The following is a 20,187-nucleotide window of genomic DNA, read 5'->3' on the forward strand; positions in this document are numbered from 1 at the left end:
ATTAATCTTTAAACCAATTGTGGAAGCAATTTCAGAGCAACTTAAGCAGAAAATAATTTGCGACAAAGAAAAGTATTACGGAACGCTCCGGCCTTCGTTCATTAGAACGTCTCCTGAGAAGTTCTGGCGCCAAATCCCGCCGAAATCTTCTTCTACAAACAATTTCATAATAGACGGCAAATGCGTGCGGAATGAGGCTGTTGTTTGTTCCACGTTCAACAAATTCTTTCAGTCAGTATACACAGAGGACAACGGTTGTCGGCCCAACTTTTCTACAGCACTCCCTGCCATATCAGATGTTGTAATTTCAGAGACTCGTGTTTTTAACTTGCTTTTGAACCTTGTTAAAAACTCAGCAGGTCACGATAACATACCAAACGCTTTCTTGAAGCGCTATGCGGAGTGGTGCGCAAAATACCTGACAGTAATATTCACCAGATCTTTACATGACGGTTCTTTACCGGATGACTGGAGGACCGCCGCAATTAAACCTCTGCACAAAACTGGCAAAAAAGCTCACATCGAGAATTACCTATCTATATCTCTAACGTCGACATAATATAAAATTTTAGAACATATAATTCATAAACATATATTAAGTTTCTTGGAAGAGCACAAAGTACTTACTGATTTTCAGCATGGTTTCAGGCGTGCGTTTTCTACAAGTACACAGTTAGTTGAAACTGTGCATGACTTTGCCAGTCGATTAATCAGGGAAAGCAAACAGACGCAATATTCATGAATTTCCGCAAAGCATTTGATAAGGTGTCGCATAATAAATTAATTCATAAATTAAGTTACTATATTAAAAACGACCGGATACTTACATGGATTACAGCTTATCTCTCAAACAGGTGTCAACTCGTCACTCTAAACAATATATCTTCTAGCGGTGTCCGGGTTATGTCTAGCGTCCCCCAGCGATCCGTTCTGGGATCACTCTTATTTCTATTGTTTATTAATGACATTGTGGCAGATCTTTCAGTCCGCGTGAAGCTGTACGCGGATGACAGTATTTTATATCAAGTGGTGTCTTTAGTTGATGACGAGGTACGCCTAAATATTTACCTAGCGAGGGTGGTTACATGGTGCAACAAATGGCAGATGTGCATTAATTTTGAAAAAACCGTTTTTATGAAAATTACACAGAGTATAAATATTTGGGCCTATGGATTACTAACAACCTTTCGTGGTCAAAACACATAGACGCTGCTGTAGGAAATTCAATGCGGAAACTCTTTTTCTTGAGGCGCTCATTAAAGTCGTCCCCACCTAGTGTTCGTCTATTGGCATACAATTCTCTCATCCGTACGTTACCAGAATATGCTGTAATCATCTGAGACCCTTTCACGGTAACAAACATTCAGATATTAGAGCGAATACAGCATAAAGTAGTTAAATATATTTTTAACTCATATGGCCGTGCATCTGTAAGTGAGCTCGTGAGGGGAAGTGGGTTACACCCAGTTGTGGAGCGCAAACGTGTTTGTCGATTAAAGTTTTTCTTGCACCTCGTAAAAGGTCATTATAAAGTTAACACTTCTAATTATTTTGCTTGCTCCTTAGGTTATAACACGATACAAAAGCATGCACTAACAATAACCCCTTTGAACGCACGAAATAGCTGCTTTAGATATCCTTTTTTTTTCGAGGACAATTACTGAATGGAATAAACTTAATAGCGAGACTGGTAATCATAATTATTTCGTGATGTTTGAAAAGTGCCTGCAAATGTTATGAATTTGAGTGTTTATATGCTTGCATTTTGTTTGTTTTTTTCCACCCTGCTATGATCTGTACTAGATCGCAGTATCTATTAATAAATAAATGAAAAACCGATATTTCTTTTCAATCTTTAGGCATACGCCGGGACATCGCTTTAGTAACATTATTTCACAAGTACGTGCACTCCAATAGATCATGCTCATTTTACCAAGATGTCCCATCTGGCACATCCAAAGGATTGCACAATCAACTGTTTTACACGCATCTATGGTGACACAATAGCTTTGAATTCATCAGCACTTCCGCGAGCCATCAGGTTATGGAATAACCTCCCAGACAACATCGCCTCACTGTCTAATCCTGATACCTTCCATCACCAACACATTGCACATTTCACTGAAGCCATCTTAAAATTTTGAGGCAATCTAGTTTACGTTTTCTGTTACGCATTTAGTTTACTTTTTTTTCTCTCTTTTTGTTTGTATTTCTGTTTCCATATTTTGTTGACACTAGTAAACGCGCCATCTGCTTTTTAATTTTATTTTTTGTGTGATGTACTCTGTGTCCCTTTTTTGCATTTATTTTGGTGCTCCTATGTCAACTTTACCTTTTACTTATCATGCGTCTCTTTTTCGGTGTTCCTATGTCAACTGTTCAGTATTATAATGAGGTGTTAAAATTTTTACTGATCATGTATAGTGCCTTGTTTCCGTTTTTGCTTGCCACCTTTTAAATCTAATCTTGATGTTTTGCCGCCCCCCTTGCACAATGCCCTACGGGCCTGTAAGGTATTTCAAATAAAAGAAAGAATCTGTCCTTGACATGTTGCATTTTAATTTCACCGTGTTCGAACACGGAGGAGGCATGTCGCCTTGGAAAGGCTTCAAGACCGGGGTCACAGAATGTATGAAAAGATTTGTGCAGCCTAGAATAGTGAGGCATCACAATCTTTGGATTGAGCTGGATAACTTCCACTTAAAACGGCGTTTAGCACGGAAACGAAAGCTAAATTGTTGAAATTCTGATATTCGGTAACGTTTGTTGACGGGCTAGTTGGATATGCATGTTACGCTTCAAGAAATAAGGCGCTACATAACACACGAGACCAGACAGAACGACGATACAGGCGCCAACTTCCGGCTGTTTATTCGGAGAACTAGGTACATGCATTTGTACAACGCAGAGCCATCCACAATCACTTCCTTAGGTGCTTGTCAGAAACCACCACTTATCGAACCGCACTAGCGCGTTGGTGCAGTAAATCAAATTCCGCCATATACAGGTCAGTTGTCGGATCGTTTCCTCGCTTATATTCTTCTTTCTTGATGTGAAACGCCTCAAGCATAACCATCGCCTTATTATTCTTGTTCCTGCCTGGATTCCTCGCTTTTTCGAGTTGTGCTTTGCACTTACACGAGCCAATAAGCTCGACCAAATTAGCGTATTTTTCACCATTCTCTACATTTCTGGCGTGCTCCCGAAGGTGGTCATTAATACATGACCCTGTTTGTCCTATATAGAACATTCCTCTATTCAGGGGGCTCTCATACACCACTCCTACGACGCAGCGGACGTGGGCTGTCTCATGTTTTGTCTTGCAGCCGGGCACTTCTGCACCGCAAATCGTAGGTATCGATCTCTCCAGCTTATTTAGGGCTGAAAACACCAACGGTACTCTGTGCCTTTTCTCAACTTTCTTTAGATGGTGCGACACTCTGTGCACATACGGTGTAACTTCAGGCTTGCGCGCGGTGTGCCCATCTTCTACTATATTGGCGGAGTTCCGCACTTCGAATTCTGGAGGAGGCTTTCGGCCACTGCAGTTAACACCGCCGAGGGAAGCCAGCGGCAAAAAGTCGGCAAACCTGATTATGCAGACTAGCCTGAATTCGGTGCGGACAGGACATGGAGAACGCGGACTCTAAGCATAAAGATGCGATCGCCCGCTTCACAATTTTGGAATGCGCCGAGTCGAAGGGCAACAGTTCCTTGCTGGTAAGGGGGAAGGGAAGTATCCTCAGCATAAGTGGTCCGCCTGGAACGCAAGTTTTAAGTCTAAAAAGTGCAGTTCCTTTCTAGTTGTTAGCTCATGTGTGAAAACTAGGCCATGGCCTTTATGTCTAAAAACATCTAAAATCCTGAAATCATTAGCTTCAAAAGTAATGTTTTTTTTTACTTTCTTTCTTTCTTTATCTTTATTTCCAGAAGACAACTGGATGGTCTCTTGGGCTAAAAGCTACACAAAAGCTTGACGAGGCCCAAGAGACCATTACAAGGCAGCAGCGTAAAGAATAGAAACATAATAGATGAATAGTACATAGGTAGACAGTAATAGGGAAATAATAAAACAGTTACTGTGACAGGTAATAATGATGTCAATCACATAAAGCTACCAGTAATGAACTGAAACCAAAATAAAACAACTGAAAAGCACATACGCGGAAACAACAAACAAAAATTAATGGATCACAACTGCACAAAACAGGAATGTAATTGTTTTTTGTTCAAGCCCACTGTGTGTCTATATTTGTTTAGTATTGTAGGGAGGTTATGGGTAAGTGACTGATATTTATAAAATGTACGAAAATGAGGAACTGCCCACGCATCAACATTTCTTGTTTGCCCGCTAATATTTCGTCGCTCTAAGGATGCCAAGGACTTAAGAAGGTTAGTAACTTCAGGGTAATGTCAAAACCAGTATTTAATGTCAAAGTAATGTCAAAAGTAATGTCAAAACCAGTATTTAAAAGAATGGCGAAATTAACTATATATCTAAAAACGTCTGTGCAAGTTGTATGTAAAAAAAAAGATAAAATATGCCGCATAGAATACTGGCTATACAGGATCCAATGCAAATTCCCTTACATGGCAGAAAAGGCTGCTGCTAAAATAGATAAAAGTCACCTCAAGGTACTGTTCCAACAACTTCATGAAGCCTTCTATAGACAGACCGGCTACATTCCGGAAGGCCACTTCCCGTATTGCTTCAGTACAGGCTTGTACAGTCGTTAAAAGCTCAACATGCGGCACAGAGAAAAATAACTTTTCTATATCAGCTGAGAAAGCGGATCTTATATCTTCATTTCTTTCTAAAAATTTGGCTACTTCAATTGAGTTCTTTGTCCGGAAAGGGTCGTCCAACTTAAGGAGGTTCAGCCTCCTTTGCAAAAAACATCTGACGTTATGCGGCCAGGAACCATTTTCGCTTACAATAGTCGTAAAGGGGATGTCAGGCTTCTGGGCTTTTGCAGAAAAGAACAGATACAGAGAGTTCTGTTTACTTTTGGAAATCGCATTAGCCAACGTCGGGAGTTGAGACTCCTTGCAGAACTTAATAAATTTTGTTTTTATTTTCGCGTCACCTTTTTAACGGCAACGAAACTTTTCCTGACTTTTTGCTAGTGCGGATCGATAAGTGGTGGCTTCTGATAAGCACTGAAAGAAGTGAATGTGGGCGGTTCTGCGTTGGATAATTGCATATATTTATTTATGTATTTATTACAGATACCTGCGGCGCCCGAAGTCATTATTGCAGGGGGGGGGGGGGGACACACAATAACTTCTGCTCGTTTGGCCGAAAGTGCAGAGGATAACAAAAATACAATAAAAATACAACTACAAAAAACCCAAAATACAACAAATATCAGATGAGGAAAAGCATGCACTGAAGGAGAACAACCGCGCTCCATAGAAACAATGACACTAATGAAATGAAAAGAGAACTGCGGCCCACGTCACACGTCAGATAAGAATGCGCAGAATAGATCTTCCGTGCAACACACAGTGACGTCGGCTGGCAGCCTGTTCCACCCATTGATCGTCCGTGGAAAGTACGAGGTTTTGTGAATATCTGTCCTACATTTAATCTCTCGGATCGTCCACTGATCATCAAGTCGTCTAGAAAAAAAGTGAGGTTGAAGCAGGTACCAGTCTTCGTCACTTAAGTAAGCAAACTGGGGTTCCCATACAGGGCAGGCATATTCAAGAATTGGTCGTATGTAAGTGAAATACAGGAGATGCTTGGCATTAGACTGCGCTTTATTGAAATTTCGTTTTAAGAAATTAAGCATTCTGCAGGCTTTGCATGTAATATATTCAACTCTCCTCGTCCACGTTAGGTTAGATGTGAAATAAACACCGAGATACTTATATTCAAGTACTTTTTGCAAGGGAACATCATGTATAATATAAGTATCTCGGAGGGGGCGTGGAACCGGCAATACCGAAGTGGCTTTGCCGCTCACGCATTTACTGCTTTTCGCGCAGGTGTTCATCGTTGTTAATTCATGTCACTGCTTTCCTGCCAAGGAATTATCTGCACTGCATGATGGGTCAAAGCTGGATACTGTTCCATTCTTCGAGCCTTCGCCTGTGTCCACCCCGATCGACTTCATCGATTATGTGTGCCTCGCAGCTGATTTTGGACCGTGTGCAGTGAAGTCAGCGCACCATGCATTTATAGCCCGTGCCACTACACTCTACAAAAGGCGGGAATCATCACTTCACCGTTGGGGCGTGGAACCGGAAATACCGAAATGGCTTTGCCGCTCACGCATTTACTGCTTTTCGCGCAGGTTAGTGACATGTATTTCAATATATGTTGTGTGTACGTTTTGCCGGTTCCACCCCCTGTAGTGAATGCATGCGTTTCTTCTCATTCTGTAGCCCACAGACCCATGTTACGCAGAAGGTATCGTTTCTCTTTGTTGCGAAGAGCTGCGTTTTTACCTTTTACTTCTTGTTTTGTGTGGCGACGTGGAGCTTAACCCAGGTCCTGGCGAAAAGCTCCTGCAGCAGCTTTTGCAAGACCAGCTGGATATTAAGGAAAAACTTGCAACCATCGAGATATATCAGGATGAAAACAAAACCGCTATGTTGGATCTGAATGTCCGCATGGCAAATTTAGAAACAAAAATTGCAAGTCTCGACCAAATGCGGGCCGTTGTTGAGGACTGTAGGCCGAGTAATGAAAGGCAGTGGTCTGAGTGGAAAACTCTGATGGAGAAAGTGGGCGATCTTGAAAATCGATCTCGACTGTGCAATCTGCTCTTTTATGGCATTAAGGACGATGAAGAACACGAGTCGCAAACAACTTCTGGAAAACTTGTCCTGGACTTGTGCAGGTCTACTCTCTGAATAGACCCTGGAATAGAAAGATCCCATCGCCTAGGCATTACCCCATGAACAGCTTTCAGGCCTGCGCCCAAAATTTTGACGTCACATCCGGCAGGCTGACACTTGCAGAAGCCGCATCGCCAGCGACATGATTTTAGTCCCTGCAGTTCTTTCTTTCACGCTCGCTGCGCCGCGCGGGCCGGTTGGTTGCAGCGGCGTGGTCGCGTTTGTTGTCTCTCGTCGTTGTTTTGAGGCAATTTTGTTTCCGTGTGCGATGTGCAGTGGATACTAGAATGCCGAACAAGTGTTGTGTGCCGGGGTGCACCGGCAATTACGATACGGGCAGGAAGATACAAGTGCTTTCTTTCCCAAAAGACGACGACACTTTCAAGAAGTGCTTACGCGCCATTCCAAGGAAGGACTTCGTGCCCACTTCTTACACTAAGGTAAATAATGTTTATGGTACTGTTATGGGCTCCTGGTTGCTTTTTACTTAATCAGCACGTTTATTGTGACACTTCCGAAGACAAGAGATTGACTGTGGCCACATTTCTTTGCTGCAAACACGCTTATAGACAAAGGGGCTAGCATTAGGCTATTTTAATAAGTGGATTCTGAGATGTTTACGAAACAGTCGTACGTTTGTGCAGGTTTGCACCGATCATTTCGACGCTTCATGCATCGAGACGACGACATCGTACACGGACCCAAGAACAGGAAATGTTCTTACAGTTCGATTGCCAGTACCGCGGTTGCGCCGTGGATCGGTGCCTACCGTATTTCCCAACTGCCTTTCGTACCTTTCAGCACCAGACAACAGCAAGAGAGAAGCACCTGATGCAAAGAGGAGCCGACTAGAAGCTTCCCAACTCGCCCGTGCGGTCAAAGGATCACTGGCGTCATATGAAGCGGAGCAGGAGAGAGACCAATTTTCGTCACTCGAAGAACTAAAGGTGCGCCTGCCAGTGGCCTCAGTGTCAGTGCAGTGGACTGTGATTCATAAAGAAAAGTGTACGATGTTTTTGAACATCACCAACGATCGTGGACTTTGGTTGAAGGCGTCATTGACAGTGTTCTAAAACCTCCAAGACTCAGCCTGCTACCAAGGATCCACGATCAAGAATCTTGGATACGCTGTTGTGCCAGTCTTGGTTTGCAAAGTAAGCTCCTTGTTGGAAGTTTTGAACAACCTGTGCATGCTGTGTGACGAGTCTGCCGAGCGTTGCAGTTATCGCCACTTGTCGCTTGCAGTAAATTCTCTTCTAGACAAATTGGAAGCAAGCAATAATGAAAACAAACGGGCTGTGAAATTTTTAAAGGAAAAGCTAACATTGCTCTCTGCAGAGCGTATTCAGTACAGCACACAGGTAATGATGTTTGCATGCATTCTCCACACAATATCGCTGCATGCCTACAAGTATTTGAGAAAAACAAGTACACTAGTCTTGTCCCATCCGAGCACTATTAGGAAAGTGTGTTCATCTGTACAAAAGTGCCCAGAAATTGATTCTTGTGATGCAACTTTTCTTCATTGTGTTTCCCAGAGATTTACACATCTGCAGCCACATGAAAAGACAGTGACGTTGATGCTTGACGGAATTCATATCAAGCCTTGTTTTTATTATAAGGGGGGCAGCATATGTGGTGCTGCAGTGAATTCCAGTTAGGCAGCCACATCTGTACACGTTTTTATGATACAAATTCTGCTGAGCTCACTCAAGGATGTAGCACACATTCTTCTGGTAAAAAACATACAGGGCAACCAACTTCATGCCATACTGAAGAAGGTGATCATACACTTAGAAGAGATTGGGTACAGGGTCATAGCTTTTGTTTGTGACAATAACTCTCTAAACATAAAGGTAAAGAAGATGTTTCTGCCAAAGCCAATGCTTCGTCATGTTTATCCACATCCGGCAGATCCAGATCGGCCATTATATTATGTGGTAGATGTTGTACACATTTTGAAGTGTGTCAGAAACAATTGGCTGAATCAGAAAAATGCGGGGACTTGCTTTTTCTACCCACGCTTTGAGCTTTCAAACAATGATGTTCGTCCTGAATGCAAAATGACTGCCTCATTTAAGAATTTGAGAGATTTACATGAAGAGGAGTCATCTCTACTGATAAAGTCCAGCTATGGCTTGACATCCAAGGCACTTAATCCGAGCAACTTGGAACGGCAAAATGTGAAGCTGGTACTGCAGGTTTTTAATCCGCACCTAGCCACAGCCCTGGCAGCTCGCAGTGGTGAAGCTGATGTTCAACATGCGGCAGCAACAGCAGATTTCATCAAAATCATTCTTCGCTGGTGGAGTATTGTCAACGTAAAAACGCCAAATAAAGGCTTCCATCATCGTACTGTTTACGAAGAACCCATGTCTTGCAGTACAGATGACCCAAAAGAAGCTTTTCTGAATGGTTTCATTACCTGGCTTGATGTCTGAGAATTTTATGGGCATGACAGTGGGGTCCTTACCCAGGACACATTGACTGCCCTAAGGCTATCTGCTCCATCCTTGCTGGCATTGGCAAAGTACTGCATAAGTGAACTTCATTTTAAATACGTCCTACTAGGGGAAGTTCAAACGGATCCTCACGAGAGTCGTTTTGGACAGTACCGGCAAATGGCTGGTGGGCAGTACCACATATCTGTTCGACAGCTTTGTTAGACAGAGGGCAGGATTCGCCTTCGAAATGCCCTGCCAAAGATGAGCACTGATTACTTCAGAAACATCGAAGAGACAAACAATGTCAGAGATGTAGGAACCTCCTTTAGTGTTCAAGTTGTAGACGCAGACCTTGATGCACTCAGAGAACGAATGCCAGTAATTGGTTATGTTGGCGGGTATTGTGCGCATGCTACAATGAAAGTTTTAAAGTGTGAAAGTTGCCGAGGACACTTGGTTGTTACCGGAAGTGAGACGGAAATGGAAGAAGACACCCATTCCTTAATCGCACAACTGGACCAAGGTGGACTCAAGTTTCCCTCTGCCCTTGTGAGTACAATAGCCATGTACACGGACGTTGTAGTTAAAAAGCTCGTGACACAAAGTGCCTGCACACAATTTCACCACGGGCCAACCAAAGGAATGTCGTTCGGCAACTGACGCTCAACTCTCTACTGAAGCTTGAGGACATAGATCATGTGAAAATGGGCATGCCTACGAGCTCCTTGTCACACTTGTTGCAAACTGTGCAGCAAACATAACGCTTAACTTATGCAAAGAAAGGAATGATCAACGCCATATTAAAAAAGACAAGGCAAAAAACAGAAAAACCCAAATCTTTCTAGAAAAGTAATTTTCCATAACTTGTACACGCACATTTAATTACTTTAAATTGCACTGCAGGTATTAATTGCAGTTTCCTCATGTGACTTCTTTGGTGAACTTCTGCCTGCTGTAGTGTAATGAGCCTTCTTTTGTTTGCGTCATGCATGCTTTCTAGCCCAGAGTTTAAATGACAGTTCTTTGTTTTTAATCTGAAATTTTAAAGCATTTTGCAATTAAGTGCAATGTTGCTTTTTTTACTGAGCTGAACCTCAAACAGTGCCTGCTGTGGTAGGTGAATGACTTATTTGTCGCACCTTTTGTCTGTATGTGCTCTTCTTGAGCAGTGTCTATTATTGTACTATTGTTGCAGTGTCTATTGTGTATTATTGTATTAGTGTCTACATTATTGTACAACGCAGTTTGCGCAGTGGATACCTTGTGCATTCCGGTACCTGCAGCAGTGAAATAAGTGGTTCTTTGTGTCACTTATTTATTATAAACTAGTCCACAGTTTAGTCAAAAGTGTGTTTAATGTACTGTGGCTTCTTTGCATGTCTTCGACTCTACAATTATGTTGTGTTTTATGCCATTGAAGGGCGGCCACCTACTCTGCAAAATGGGTAAAATAATATTTTCTTCCAACCTACAGTTAGGACGCGAGTATGGTTTTCGTTTTCTACCTCTTGGCATTGCTATGTGCTATGTACTGCTCCCTCTCATTCATCGAAAACTCGTACCGTGCCACAGGGCCTACTTTAACATACAGATTGGTATTGTAATTGTGTGTATCTCTTATCGGTGCAACAACCTGTTTCGGCTGTCAGTTGTTTACCATTTTATAGCACGCAGTATAAAAGGCAACACCGGTCTACATTACAGCGCAATATCGTTTTCTGTCCGTCATATATTTTGGCCGCGAACGATGTGTAGTCGTAAAGATCTGTAAACATGCATACAGACAGAGTCTGCTGGCGGTCGACGAGCCTGTCTGTGGCATCAGTTCCCGCGGGGCGAGCGCGCGGCAATCGCTCCCGGCCCTCAGCCGGCGCGCAGTGACGTCGTTGACGTTGCGTCACGTGACGCGCAGGCCTGAAAGCTGTTCAGGGCGTAAAGGCCTAGGACGGTTCGGCTCAGAAGGAACTCGCCCAATAATTGTTAATTTTATTTCATTCAAAGAGGAAAAGGCTGTTCTCTCGAATGCAGGGAAATAGAAATGAAGTTCTACTAGCATTTCAAAGGACTTCTCTGAATCAGAACGACACAAAAGGAAAATGCTGTGGAATTACGCCAAATCTCACAAGGGTACCAATGGCAAAGCGCATCTGAAATACGACGGCTTTTACTTGAATAACGTCAAATACATATATGATGAATCTCAGGTCGGGGTAGTTCGGACTACTTGACAAGCTAAACTTGAGCAGTCTATTTTGTCATTTCTAGTTATAAATTGCAGAACTATTAAGAATAAAGTGGGCAAGCTACGCGGGTTAATTGTCATGACGATACCGTCTGTTGTGATCGGATGTGAATCTTGGCTTGATGGGGATGTCATTGATAGCGAAGTTTTTCTATACGTCTCGGTTAGTTCTCGTAAGATGGAAATTGATGTTGGAACAAGTGGGGCTCTATGGGCTCAAATAAAACATTTAAATGGTAAATCGCTATCCGTATGCTCGTTTTATAGGCCACCTGGAAGTCAGCTTAAAGCCATGAGCGACCTAACTGACATTATTGACACTGTTAAAACTGACTGTTTAGCTATAGGAGATGATTTTAACATCCCTGAAATAGACTGGAGCTCACCAAGTGTTCCGTCTGCAGCCAACACAGCATTAGGAAAAGAAATGTTAAATCTGTGTAATTCTTATGGAACACGGTACCAGCGCATGAAACAAGGACGAAGGGAGAACAAATACAACACGAACGCCGGACATCAACTGAAACTTATTGCACACTTGCGCGACTTTTATATGCAGAGAAGCACCACTAACGCCCCCAATCGTTCACAGCTATCAACACACGCCGGTGTACAAATGACGAAAGCATCTGAACTAAACAAGGACAAATCAATGAACTGCGTAGAAGAGCACATCGCAGATATTTTTTTTTCTTTTCTTTTTTCCTATTTTAACTGCCTGAACCTACAGTCACATTTGCCTGCAAATATTCAATTTCCTTTTTTCCGAGCTCGACAGATGGGGCACTGATACACTTATCTCTTTCATTCAATATGCATAACGCCTCGAAAATTTCCCGGCTTCGCTGTGTGCCGAACCTGCGCAGAACAAGTGTATCCCTCAGAAACGCTTTGCATGCTGGCTTGTGCAAGCAACGACGAATGTGGGCAGCTAAATGGCCCCCGCCACTTACCGAATCGATATTCCGGCGATGCTCTAGCAAGCGCTCGTTAAGACAGCGCCCAGTTTGGCCGATGTAACTTCTCCCGCAGGCGAGGGAAATTCTGTATACCACGCCAACCTCACATTTAACAGCAACACTTTCATTTGAGCTAGTTGGTTGTAGCTTGACATGGTTTACGCAAAACGCGTACAGGCGCTAAAAGACGAAGACAAGCACACTCAAGACAGGACAGGCGCCAACTTCCAACTAAGTTTATTCATGGAAAAAAAACCGCTTAATAACCACACCAGCAGGCAAAGATAGAAGCAAAGCAAAAAACACGCAATGACAGAGTATAGGAACACGTGCCAAAAGGATTAAGCAATGATTAGAACTCTGATAATGACACACTGAGAAACCTAATCTCTTCTTCTGAGTGCGAGACAGATGGCTTGCTTATGCAGATATGACCCCTCTGCTTGATGTAATAAGCTTCTATGATTTCACGCTCTAATTTGTCTTTAGACCTTGCGATGAATTTGGTGTTTTCAAAACCTGGACGACACTTGCAGCTTTTGCACTGAGTGGCCATGTGGCTCCCATAACCATTTTTTATCGCGATCTTGTGCCGCCTAACTCTTTCATTGTAGCATTGACCTGTCTGGCCAATATATTCCAGACCGCAGCTAAGAGGCACAGCATACACAGCGTCAGTAGTGCAAACAGTGGCGCGGATTTGGTGATTAGTTTTGCAATGCCTAACCATTCTTGCTTTGTTGAAAGTGCACACGTGCGACAGCTTGCAAGGAGCAGATAGAACCACATTGGCCTTATACCTGCTGGCTACTTTCTTTAGATTGTGCGAAAGCCGATGAATATAAGGAATCACCACCGTCGGTTTCTTTTCTTTGTCCTTGTCTTTCTGAGCCTGTTCACCCCTTGACGCCACCTTGCGCTTTTTTACAAGTTCCTCACTAATACTCGTGATGAGGTGTTTTGGGTACCCGGCTTGGTGAATGCGTTCAGTTTGCGCATCAAAGCTCAGTGCCATCTCATGCTGGCAAGATTTTTCCAAGGCTGCATTCAGGCATGTCGCAACTATTCCTCGCTTGTTTAGCTTGGAATGTGCACTACCGAAAGGGAGTAGCTCTTTGCGCGATCTGGGGTTGTAGGACCAGCAAATATGTCTGTCCTGCCTAAACACAAGTCTCAGGTCAAGAAACTGTAGGCTATTATCGCGGGGAAGTTCTTGAGTGAAAAGAAGCCCTTTGGATTCACTACTGAAAATGGTGACAATGTTTTCAAAAATGGCGCTTGGTTTTGAACCTACGTGATCGGTTAGCACAATTAGGTAGTCATCCACATATCTGAATACCCTAACAACGTTAGAGGTCAATAAAAGCCGGTCACTGACACGTTTGTCAACACACGATAAATAAATGTCACTCAATATAGGCGCAAGGGACGACCCAATACAAACACCATCGCGCTGAACATAAAACTGATGGTTGGAAAAAACGGCAGTCGATGAAAGGTAAAATTCAAAAGTGTCAAGAAATCATCACAACTAATACCTGTTTTGTCCTGAAATGGTAGTTCGCCAATGCATGCAATCTTGTCTTTGACAGAAATCAACATTTCGGTATGCGAGATGGAATAATACAGGTCATTGACATCAATCGAAAAAGCCCACTGTGCTCCTGGCATTCCATTTTTAAGTTCTTGAACAACCTCATTAGAGCTGCGGACAAGAAAAGGGTCATCTAGAGGTAGGGACTTTAAATGGCACTGAAGAAAGCGGCCAACGCACTGCTGCCAGGCCCCTTTTTCCGAAACAATCGTGCGCAGCGGGCATCCAGGCTTGTGAGACTTGCCCGTAAAGAAAACATCCAGGAACTCTCTGTCTGCGCTCTTCACCATTTTCTTGAGCGGTTCCAAATTCATGTCAGTTAGCAGCTTTACAGCGGTTTTCTTGACCGTGCCAGGATTGAACTTCACTGCGACAAAGTTCTTCTGCAGAGCTTCAGCTGCTTTCTCTTTCAATAGCTTCTCGGGAAGGACAATGAAGCCACCTTCCTTGTCACTTTGAAGTATCTCAAGGTTGTTTTCTCTCAAGTAGCCCTTGATCTTGAGCGAGGAATCGTTGCGACATGCCTGAATGCAGCCTTGAAAAAATCTTGCCAGCATGAGATGGCACTGAGCTTTGATGCGCAAACTGAACGCATTCACCAAGCCGGTACCCAAAACACCTCATCACAAGTATTAGTGAGAACCTTCTAAAAAAGCGCAAGGTGGCGTCAAGGGGTGAACAGGCTCAGAAAGACATGGACAAAGAAAAGAAACAGACTGTGGTGATTCCCTATATTCATCGGCTTTCGCACAATCTATAGAAAGTAGCCAGCAGGTATAAGGTCAATGTGGTTCTATCTGCTCCTTGCAAGCTGTCGCGCGTGTGCACTTTGAACAAAGCAAGAATGGTTAGGCAGTGCAAAACTAATCACCAAATCCGCGCCACTGTTTGCACTACTGACGTTGTGTATGCTGTGCCTCTTAGCTGCGGTATGGAATACATTGGCCAGGCAGGTCAATGCTACAATGAGAGAGTGAGGCAGCACAAGATCGCGATAAAAAATGGTTATGGGAGCCACATGGCCGCTCACTGCAAAAGCTGCAAGTGTCGTCCAGGTTTTGAAAACACCAAATTCATCGCAAGGTCTAAAGACAAATTAGAGCGTGAAATCATAGAAGCTTATTACATCAAGCAGAGGGGTCATATCTGCATAAGCAAGCCATCTGTCTCGCTCTCAGAAGAAGGGATTAGGTTTCTCAGTGGGTCATTATCAGATTTCTAATCATTGCTTGATCCTTTTGGCACGTGTTCCTATGCTCTGTCACTGCGTGTTTTTTGTTTTGCTTCTATTTTGCCAGCTGGTGTGGTTATTAAGCGGTTTTTTTCCATGAATAAACTTAGTTGGAAGTTGGCGCCTGTCCTGTCTTGAGTGTGCTTGTCTTCGTCTTTTAGCGCCTGTACGCGTTTTGCGTAAACCATGTCACATTTACCGAGTGTTTTGGTGCGCTTTATTCTGCAGGCTGGCCTCCTCTTGTAGTCATTTACACGGCGGCTCATTTTCCCCAGTTTTTCTGGGGCCAAACACACCGCGCGTGCTCCGCATTAGTGGTGTTTCTCTGCATATAAAAGTCCCGCAAGTGTGCAATAAATTTCAGTTGATGTCCGGCGTTCTTGTTGTCTTTCTTCTCCCTTCGTCCTTGTTTCTTGCGCTGGTACCATGTTCCATAATAATGCAAACCAACTAGCCCAACTGTCTACCCTTAGTACTGTGTAATTCATTGTTTATCTCAATTAGCGCTTCATCCAACTCGTGGCAATAATGTTTTGGATTTATTATTGACTAACCAACCATCGGCACCTTTTTCTACTCTTATATTGCCCGGTATCAGTGGTCACAGTTGCGTTTTAGTAGAAATGAACTTTCAGTATGTTAAACTTGAAGATCGGCGCACTTACAGTTATCGAAAAGCAAATTTTCCCGAGATAGCCCGGGCATTGGAATCCTATGTCGATGTGTACGAAACATTGTCTGAATCACATAGCGTTGATGAACTGTGGCGCACGTTGAAAGTTAAACTTTTTGATCTGTGTGAACGATATGTGCTTGTCATGGGTGAGGACGAAACGTCGCAGCAAAAGTAAGCCGTGGTTCACAAAAGCGGTGCGCAGAGTCGTTGAAAAGAGGCAACTATACGTACGCTTCAAAAGAAATCCGTCACAAGAAAACATGAATCAGTTAAAAAAGGTTACTAAAGATATGAGATATGCCTACTTTCAGCCTTTCGACATGCGTATCCGAGATCGCCCCAAAGAATTTTGGCAGTATGTTAAAAGAAACAGAAAGGATGAATTGTCTATCCCACCACTCGATCATAGCAGAATTAGCGTTCATGATAATCTGGAGAAAGCCAAGTGCTTTAACACGTTTTTAACCTCGGTTTTTTCTGCTGCGGTCCACCACAGCCATGCTGATTTTCGCCCGGACTTTATCAGTACCGAACCTATGGCGAACATGGATTTAGACCAGCAAGGAATTGTGTTGCTCTTAGAACGCGTAAATGAGAACAGTGCCACCGGACCAAACAGCTTACCCACGGTCCTGCTCTCTTCTTGCGCTCTTTCTTTGTCAAGGTACCTTCAAATTCTTTTCACTAAATCATTACAGAACGGCTCTCTGCCTAATGAATGGAAACATTATGTACCTATACATAAATAGGGACTTAGGGATTTTGTTTCAAAATATCGACCAGTGTCTTTGACCAGTGTGACGTGTAAAGTTTCAGAACACGTGATTTTACTAATATTATGGACCATCTTAGTATACTAAGTATACACTCATTATTAAATAGCCATCAGCACGGTTTTCGCAGTGGTTACTCATGTGTTACCCAGCTAACCGAATTTGTTCACGACCTGTAGATAAAGTGCAGTAGATAAAGGAGATTCTGTCGACTGCATATTCCTTGATTTTAGGAAGGCCGTTGACGTTGTAACACATTCCTCATTAATACAAAAATTATCTTGGTACAACGTAAATGAAAACGTTATTAGATGGATGAAAGAATATTTTAGCATTAGGCGTCAGTGCCTCAGTGCCTCATGCCTCAGGTATTTGTCTTGGGCCCTTTATTGCCCATAATTTACATGAATGACATTCTTTCAGGTATTTCTTCATGCATGCGTCTTTTTGCGGATGATTGTGTATTGTATAGAATCACTAACATGCAGAGTGACTGCGGTGCATTACAACAGGACTTGTGTAAAATGACCCAGTGGTGCGAAAATTGGGGAATGCATGTTAATTTACAAAAATCTGTTCATATGTGTTTCACTGAAAAGAAGGTTCCCAACAGTTTCACTTATAGTTATAATAATAGTAGACTGCTTTCAGTGTTGGAATTTAAATATCTTGGTGTATACTTAACCAGCGCATTGTCTTGGCGCACTCACGTGGAGTTTGTTACTGCCAAAGCCTGCCGCGTTTTGAGCTCCCTGCGACGTAACGCACAACTTTTTCCTTTAAAGACAAAAGAACTAATATATAATACAAATGTTAGAAGCATACTTGAATAAGCTTGCACAGTGTGGGACCCGAAATCCTTGCTTGACATTCAAAAGCTAGAAAGAGTTCAGAATTTGGCCGTTCATTTTGTTTTTAGTAACTATGGGTGATATTTCAATGTAACGAGCGCAAGAAAGCTTTGGATTGGGACACACTTCAACAACGTAGGAAAGTTCTGCGTTTAACATTGTTTCATTATATATTTCATTCAAGAACTGGAATTGACAGAAAAAAATATATAGTCAACGCTGATTATGTGTCTTTACGGATAGATCATTCATTTAAAGTTAGAGAATACAGATGCCGGACTGACCTTTTTAAAATGTCATTTTTCCCCAAAACAATTTTTGAATGAAACAAGCTCCCCGAGAACGTAATGTCCATACTATCAAATGATTCATTTTCTTCCATGCTGTGACAGTTTCTTTATTTTTTATGTATTATAATTCCGTGTTATTTCTATCTGAATGTTATCTTTTTTTAACCACCTGCACGCGGTGGTATTTCTGTAGTTTTCCTTTGTAAACCCCCCACTGTAATTGCAGACAATGGCGCTGTGAGTATGATGATAAATAAATAAAAAATAAATAAAAAACTTGCTTTAAAGGGGAATGCTTTCGAGTGAAAGAGATAAATTGGTATTTTGTAGCGTTAAAGGACATTTGCCATTTTCAGCACCAGCACTGGATGGATTCCAAGTTTCGCTGAAGTTTTAACGCATCAGAGGAACTTTCCACAACATGGTAAACGATACAGTCGTCAGCATATAGCCGAACTTTGCACCTAAGATCCAAAACAATATCATTGATATAAATCTGAAAAAGAAGGGTTCCAAGAACAGACCCCTGCGGTGAACCTGAGGAAACATTGACATAACCTGAGAGCGAACCATTACTAAAAACACGCTGCATGCAGCCCTGAAGATACGAATGAAGCCAATCGATGACATTGGGGTGCAGACCAAGACAACTTGTGAAATAATAGTAAATGAGGTACAGATTCAAAAGCTTTCTTAAAATCTAGAAATACGCCTGTAATAAGAACACAGCACACTACTAATACAGCACACGCAGCACACCACAGTAATAAGAGCACAGCACAGTAATAAGCACAGCGTCACGAACAACGAGCCGAACCGTCCAGGCACAGAACAGAGACCGCGTTCAGTCCAGAGCACGCACGAGCGACCGAGCGTTCGGCGCTCGAGCTTCGGAGTGTTCGGCGCTCGAGCTTCGCAATGTTCGGCGCTTCTCGTCGTCTTCTTCGTTGAGCGCCAGCCTCTGAAGATTCTAAAGCCCGTGTCCAGTCCGACAATTCCCCCCCGGGCGAAAGGGTGCCATCCTGGCGGCCTAGGGCGATGTGACGACGTCGGGGTCGTAGTAAGGTTTGAGGCGGGTCGTGTGGACAATTTCGTGGCCTCGGCGGCGATGATCAGGGGATGGCGTAAGGGGTTCGATGACGTAATTGACGGGGGATGTCTGCTGAAGAATTCGGTAGGGTCCCTGGTACTTGCTAACAAGTTTGGATGAAAGGCCGGGACCTGAGGAGGGTACCCAGAGCCAGACCAAAGAGTCAGGAAGGTAAGCGGGAGGAAGTGCAGGGGGATCACGGGTGCTTTTCTGCTGCTGCTGGGCGTGAGAAGTGAAGGACCGGGCAAGCTGTCGGCATTCTTCGGCATAAGTTGCGGCTTGAGAAAGAGTTGTAAATTCGGAAGCATCAGGGCGGTAAGGTAGAATGGTGTCCATTGTCCAAGAAGGCTCACGGCCGTACAGGAGAAAGTACGGAGAGAATCCGGTGGTGGCTTGAGCAGCGGAGTTATAAGCGTAGGTGACACAAGGGAGAACGCGGTCCCAGTTACAATGGTCGGAAGCAACATACATGGCCAGCATGTCGCCGAGGGTGCGATTTGTTGTGATTTTCCCTACCACAGCGATGGTCTACAATTAGCATTCAAGTGCCTACATTGTTTTTTTACTTTTTTATGCGAAAACTGTGCTAAAAATGCTTTGCAGTGCTTTTTATGCTGTGTTATGTTTGTTTCCATCTTATTTCCCACTCCTGCCTAAGGCCTCAAATAAGGCTGGCAGTATCTTCGAAATAAATAAATTAAAACGCTCAACCATGCCATTTGTCTGGGGATGGTAGGCGGAGCTGGTGCGGTGAACAACGTTGCATTCCTGAAGGAGAGCTTCTACAACTTCAGAAAGGAAGGCCGGACCTCTATCACTGAGCAGCTCTTTGGGCGCACCATGGCGAAGAATGATGCGATGGAGAATGAAGGATGCAATGTCGTGGGCTGTAGCGGATGGTAAAGGCGATGTTTCAGCGTAACGTGTAAGGTGGTCGATGGCAACGATGATCCAGCGGTTCCCGGTTGATGTGCTTGGAAGAGGGCCGTAGAGGTCGATGCCAACACGCTCGAAGGGCTGTACTGGGCAAGGCAGCGGCTGCATAGGAGCGGCGGGTCGGCGAGGTGGATGTTTTCGTCGCTGGCATGTGGTGCAGGACTGAACGAACTGGCGGACGTAATGGGCCATCCCACGCCAGTAGTACGGCTGTCGTAAACGGGTGAAAGTCTTCAAGAATCCGGAATGGGCACA

General features: G+C 43.4%; 1 pseudogene; it reads left to right on the forward strand.

Moving 5' to 3' along the window:
- Positions 1 to 7,133: 7,133 nt before the first annotated feature.
- LOC144105621 (uncharacterized) lies at positions 7,134 to 10,143 on the forward strand (annotated as a pseudogene).
- The last annotated feature ends 10,044 nt before the right edge of the window (positions 10,144 to 20,187 follow it).

The sequence above is a fragment of the Amblyomma americanum genome, chromosome 9 (genome assembly GCF_052857255.1).
Source record: "Amblyomma americanum isolate KBUSLIRL-KWMA chromosome 9, ASM5285725v1, whole genome shotgun sequence".
Classification (NCBI taxonomy): domain Eukaryota; kingdom Metazoa; phylum Arthropoda; class Arachnida; order Ixodida; family Ixodidae; genus Amblyomma; species Amblyomma americanum.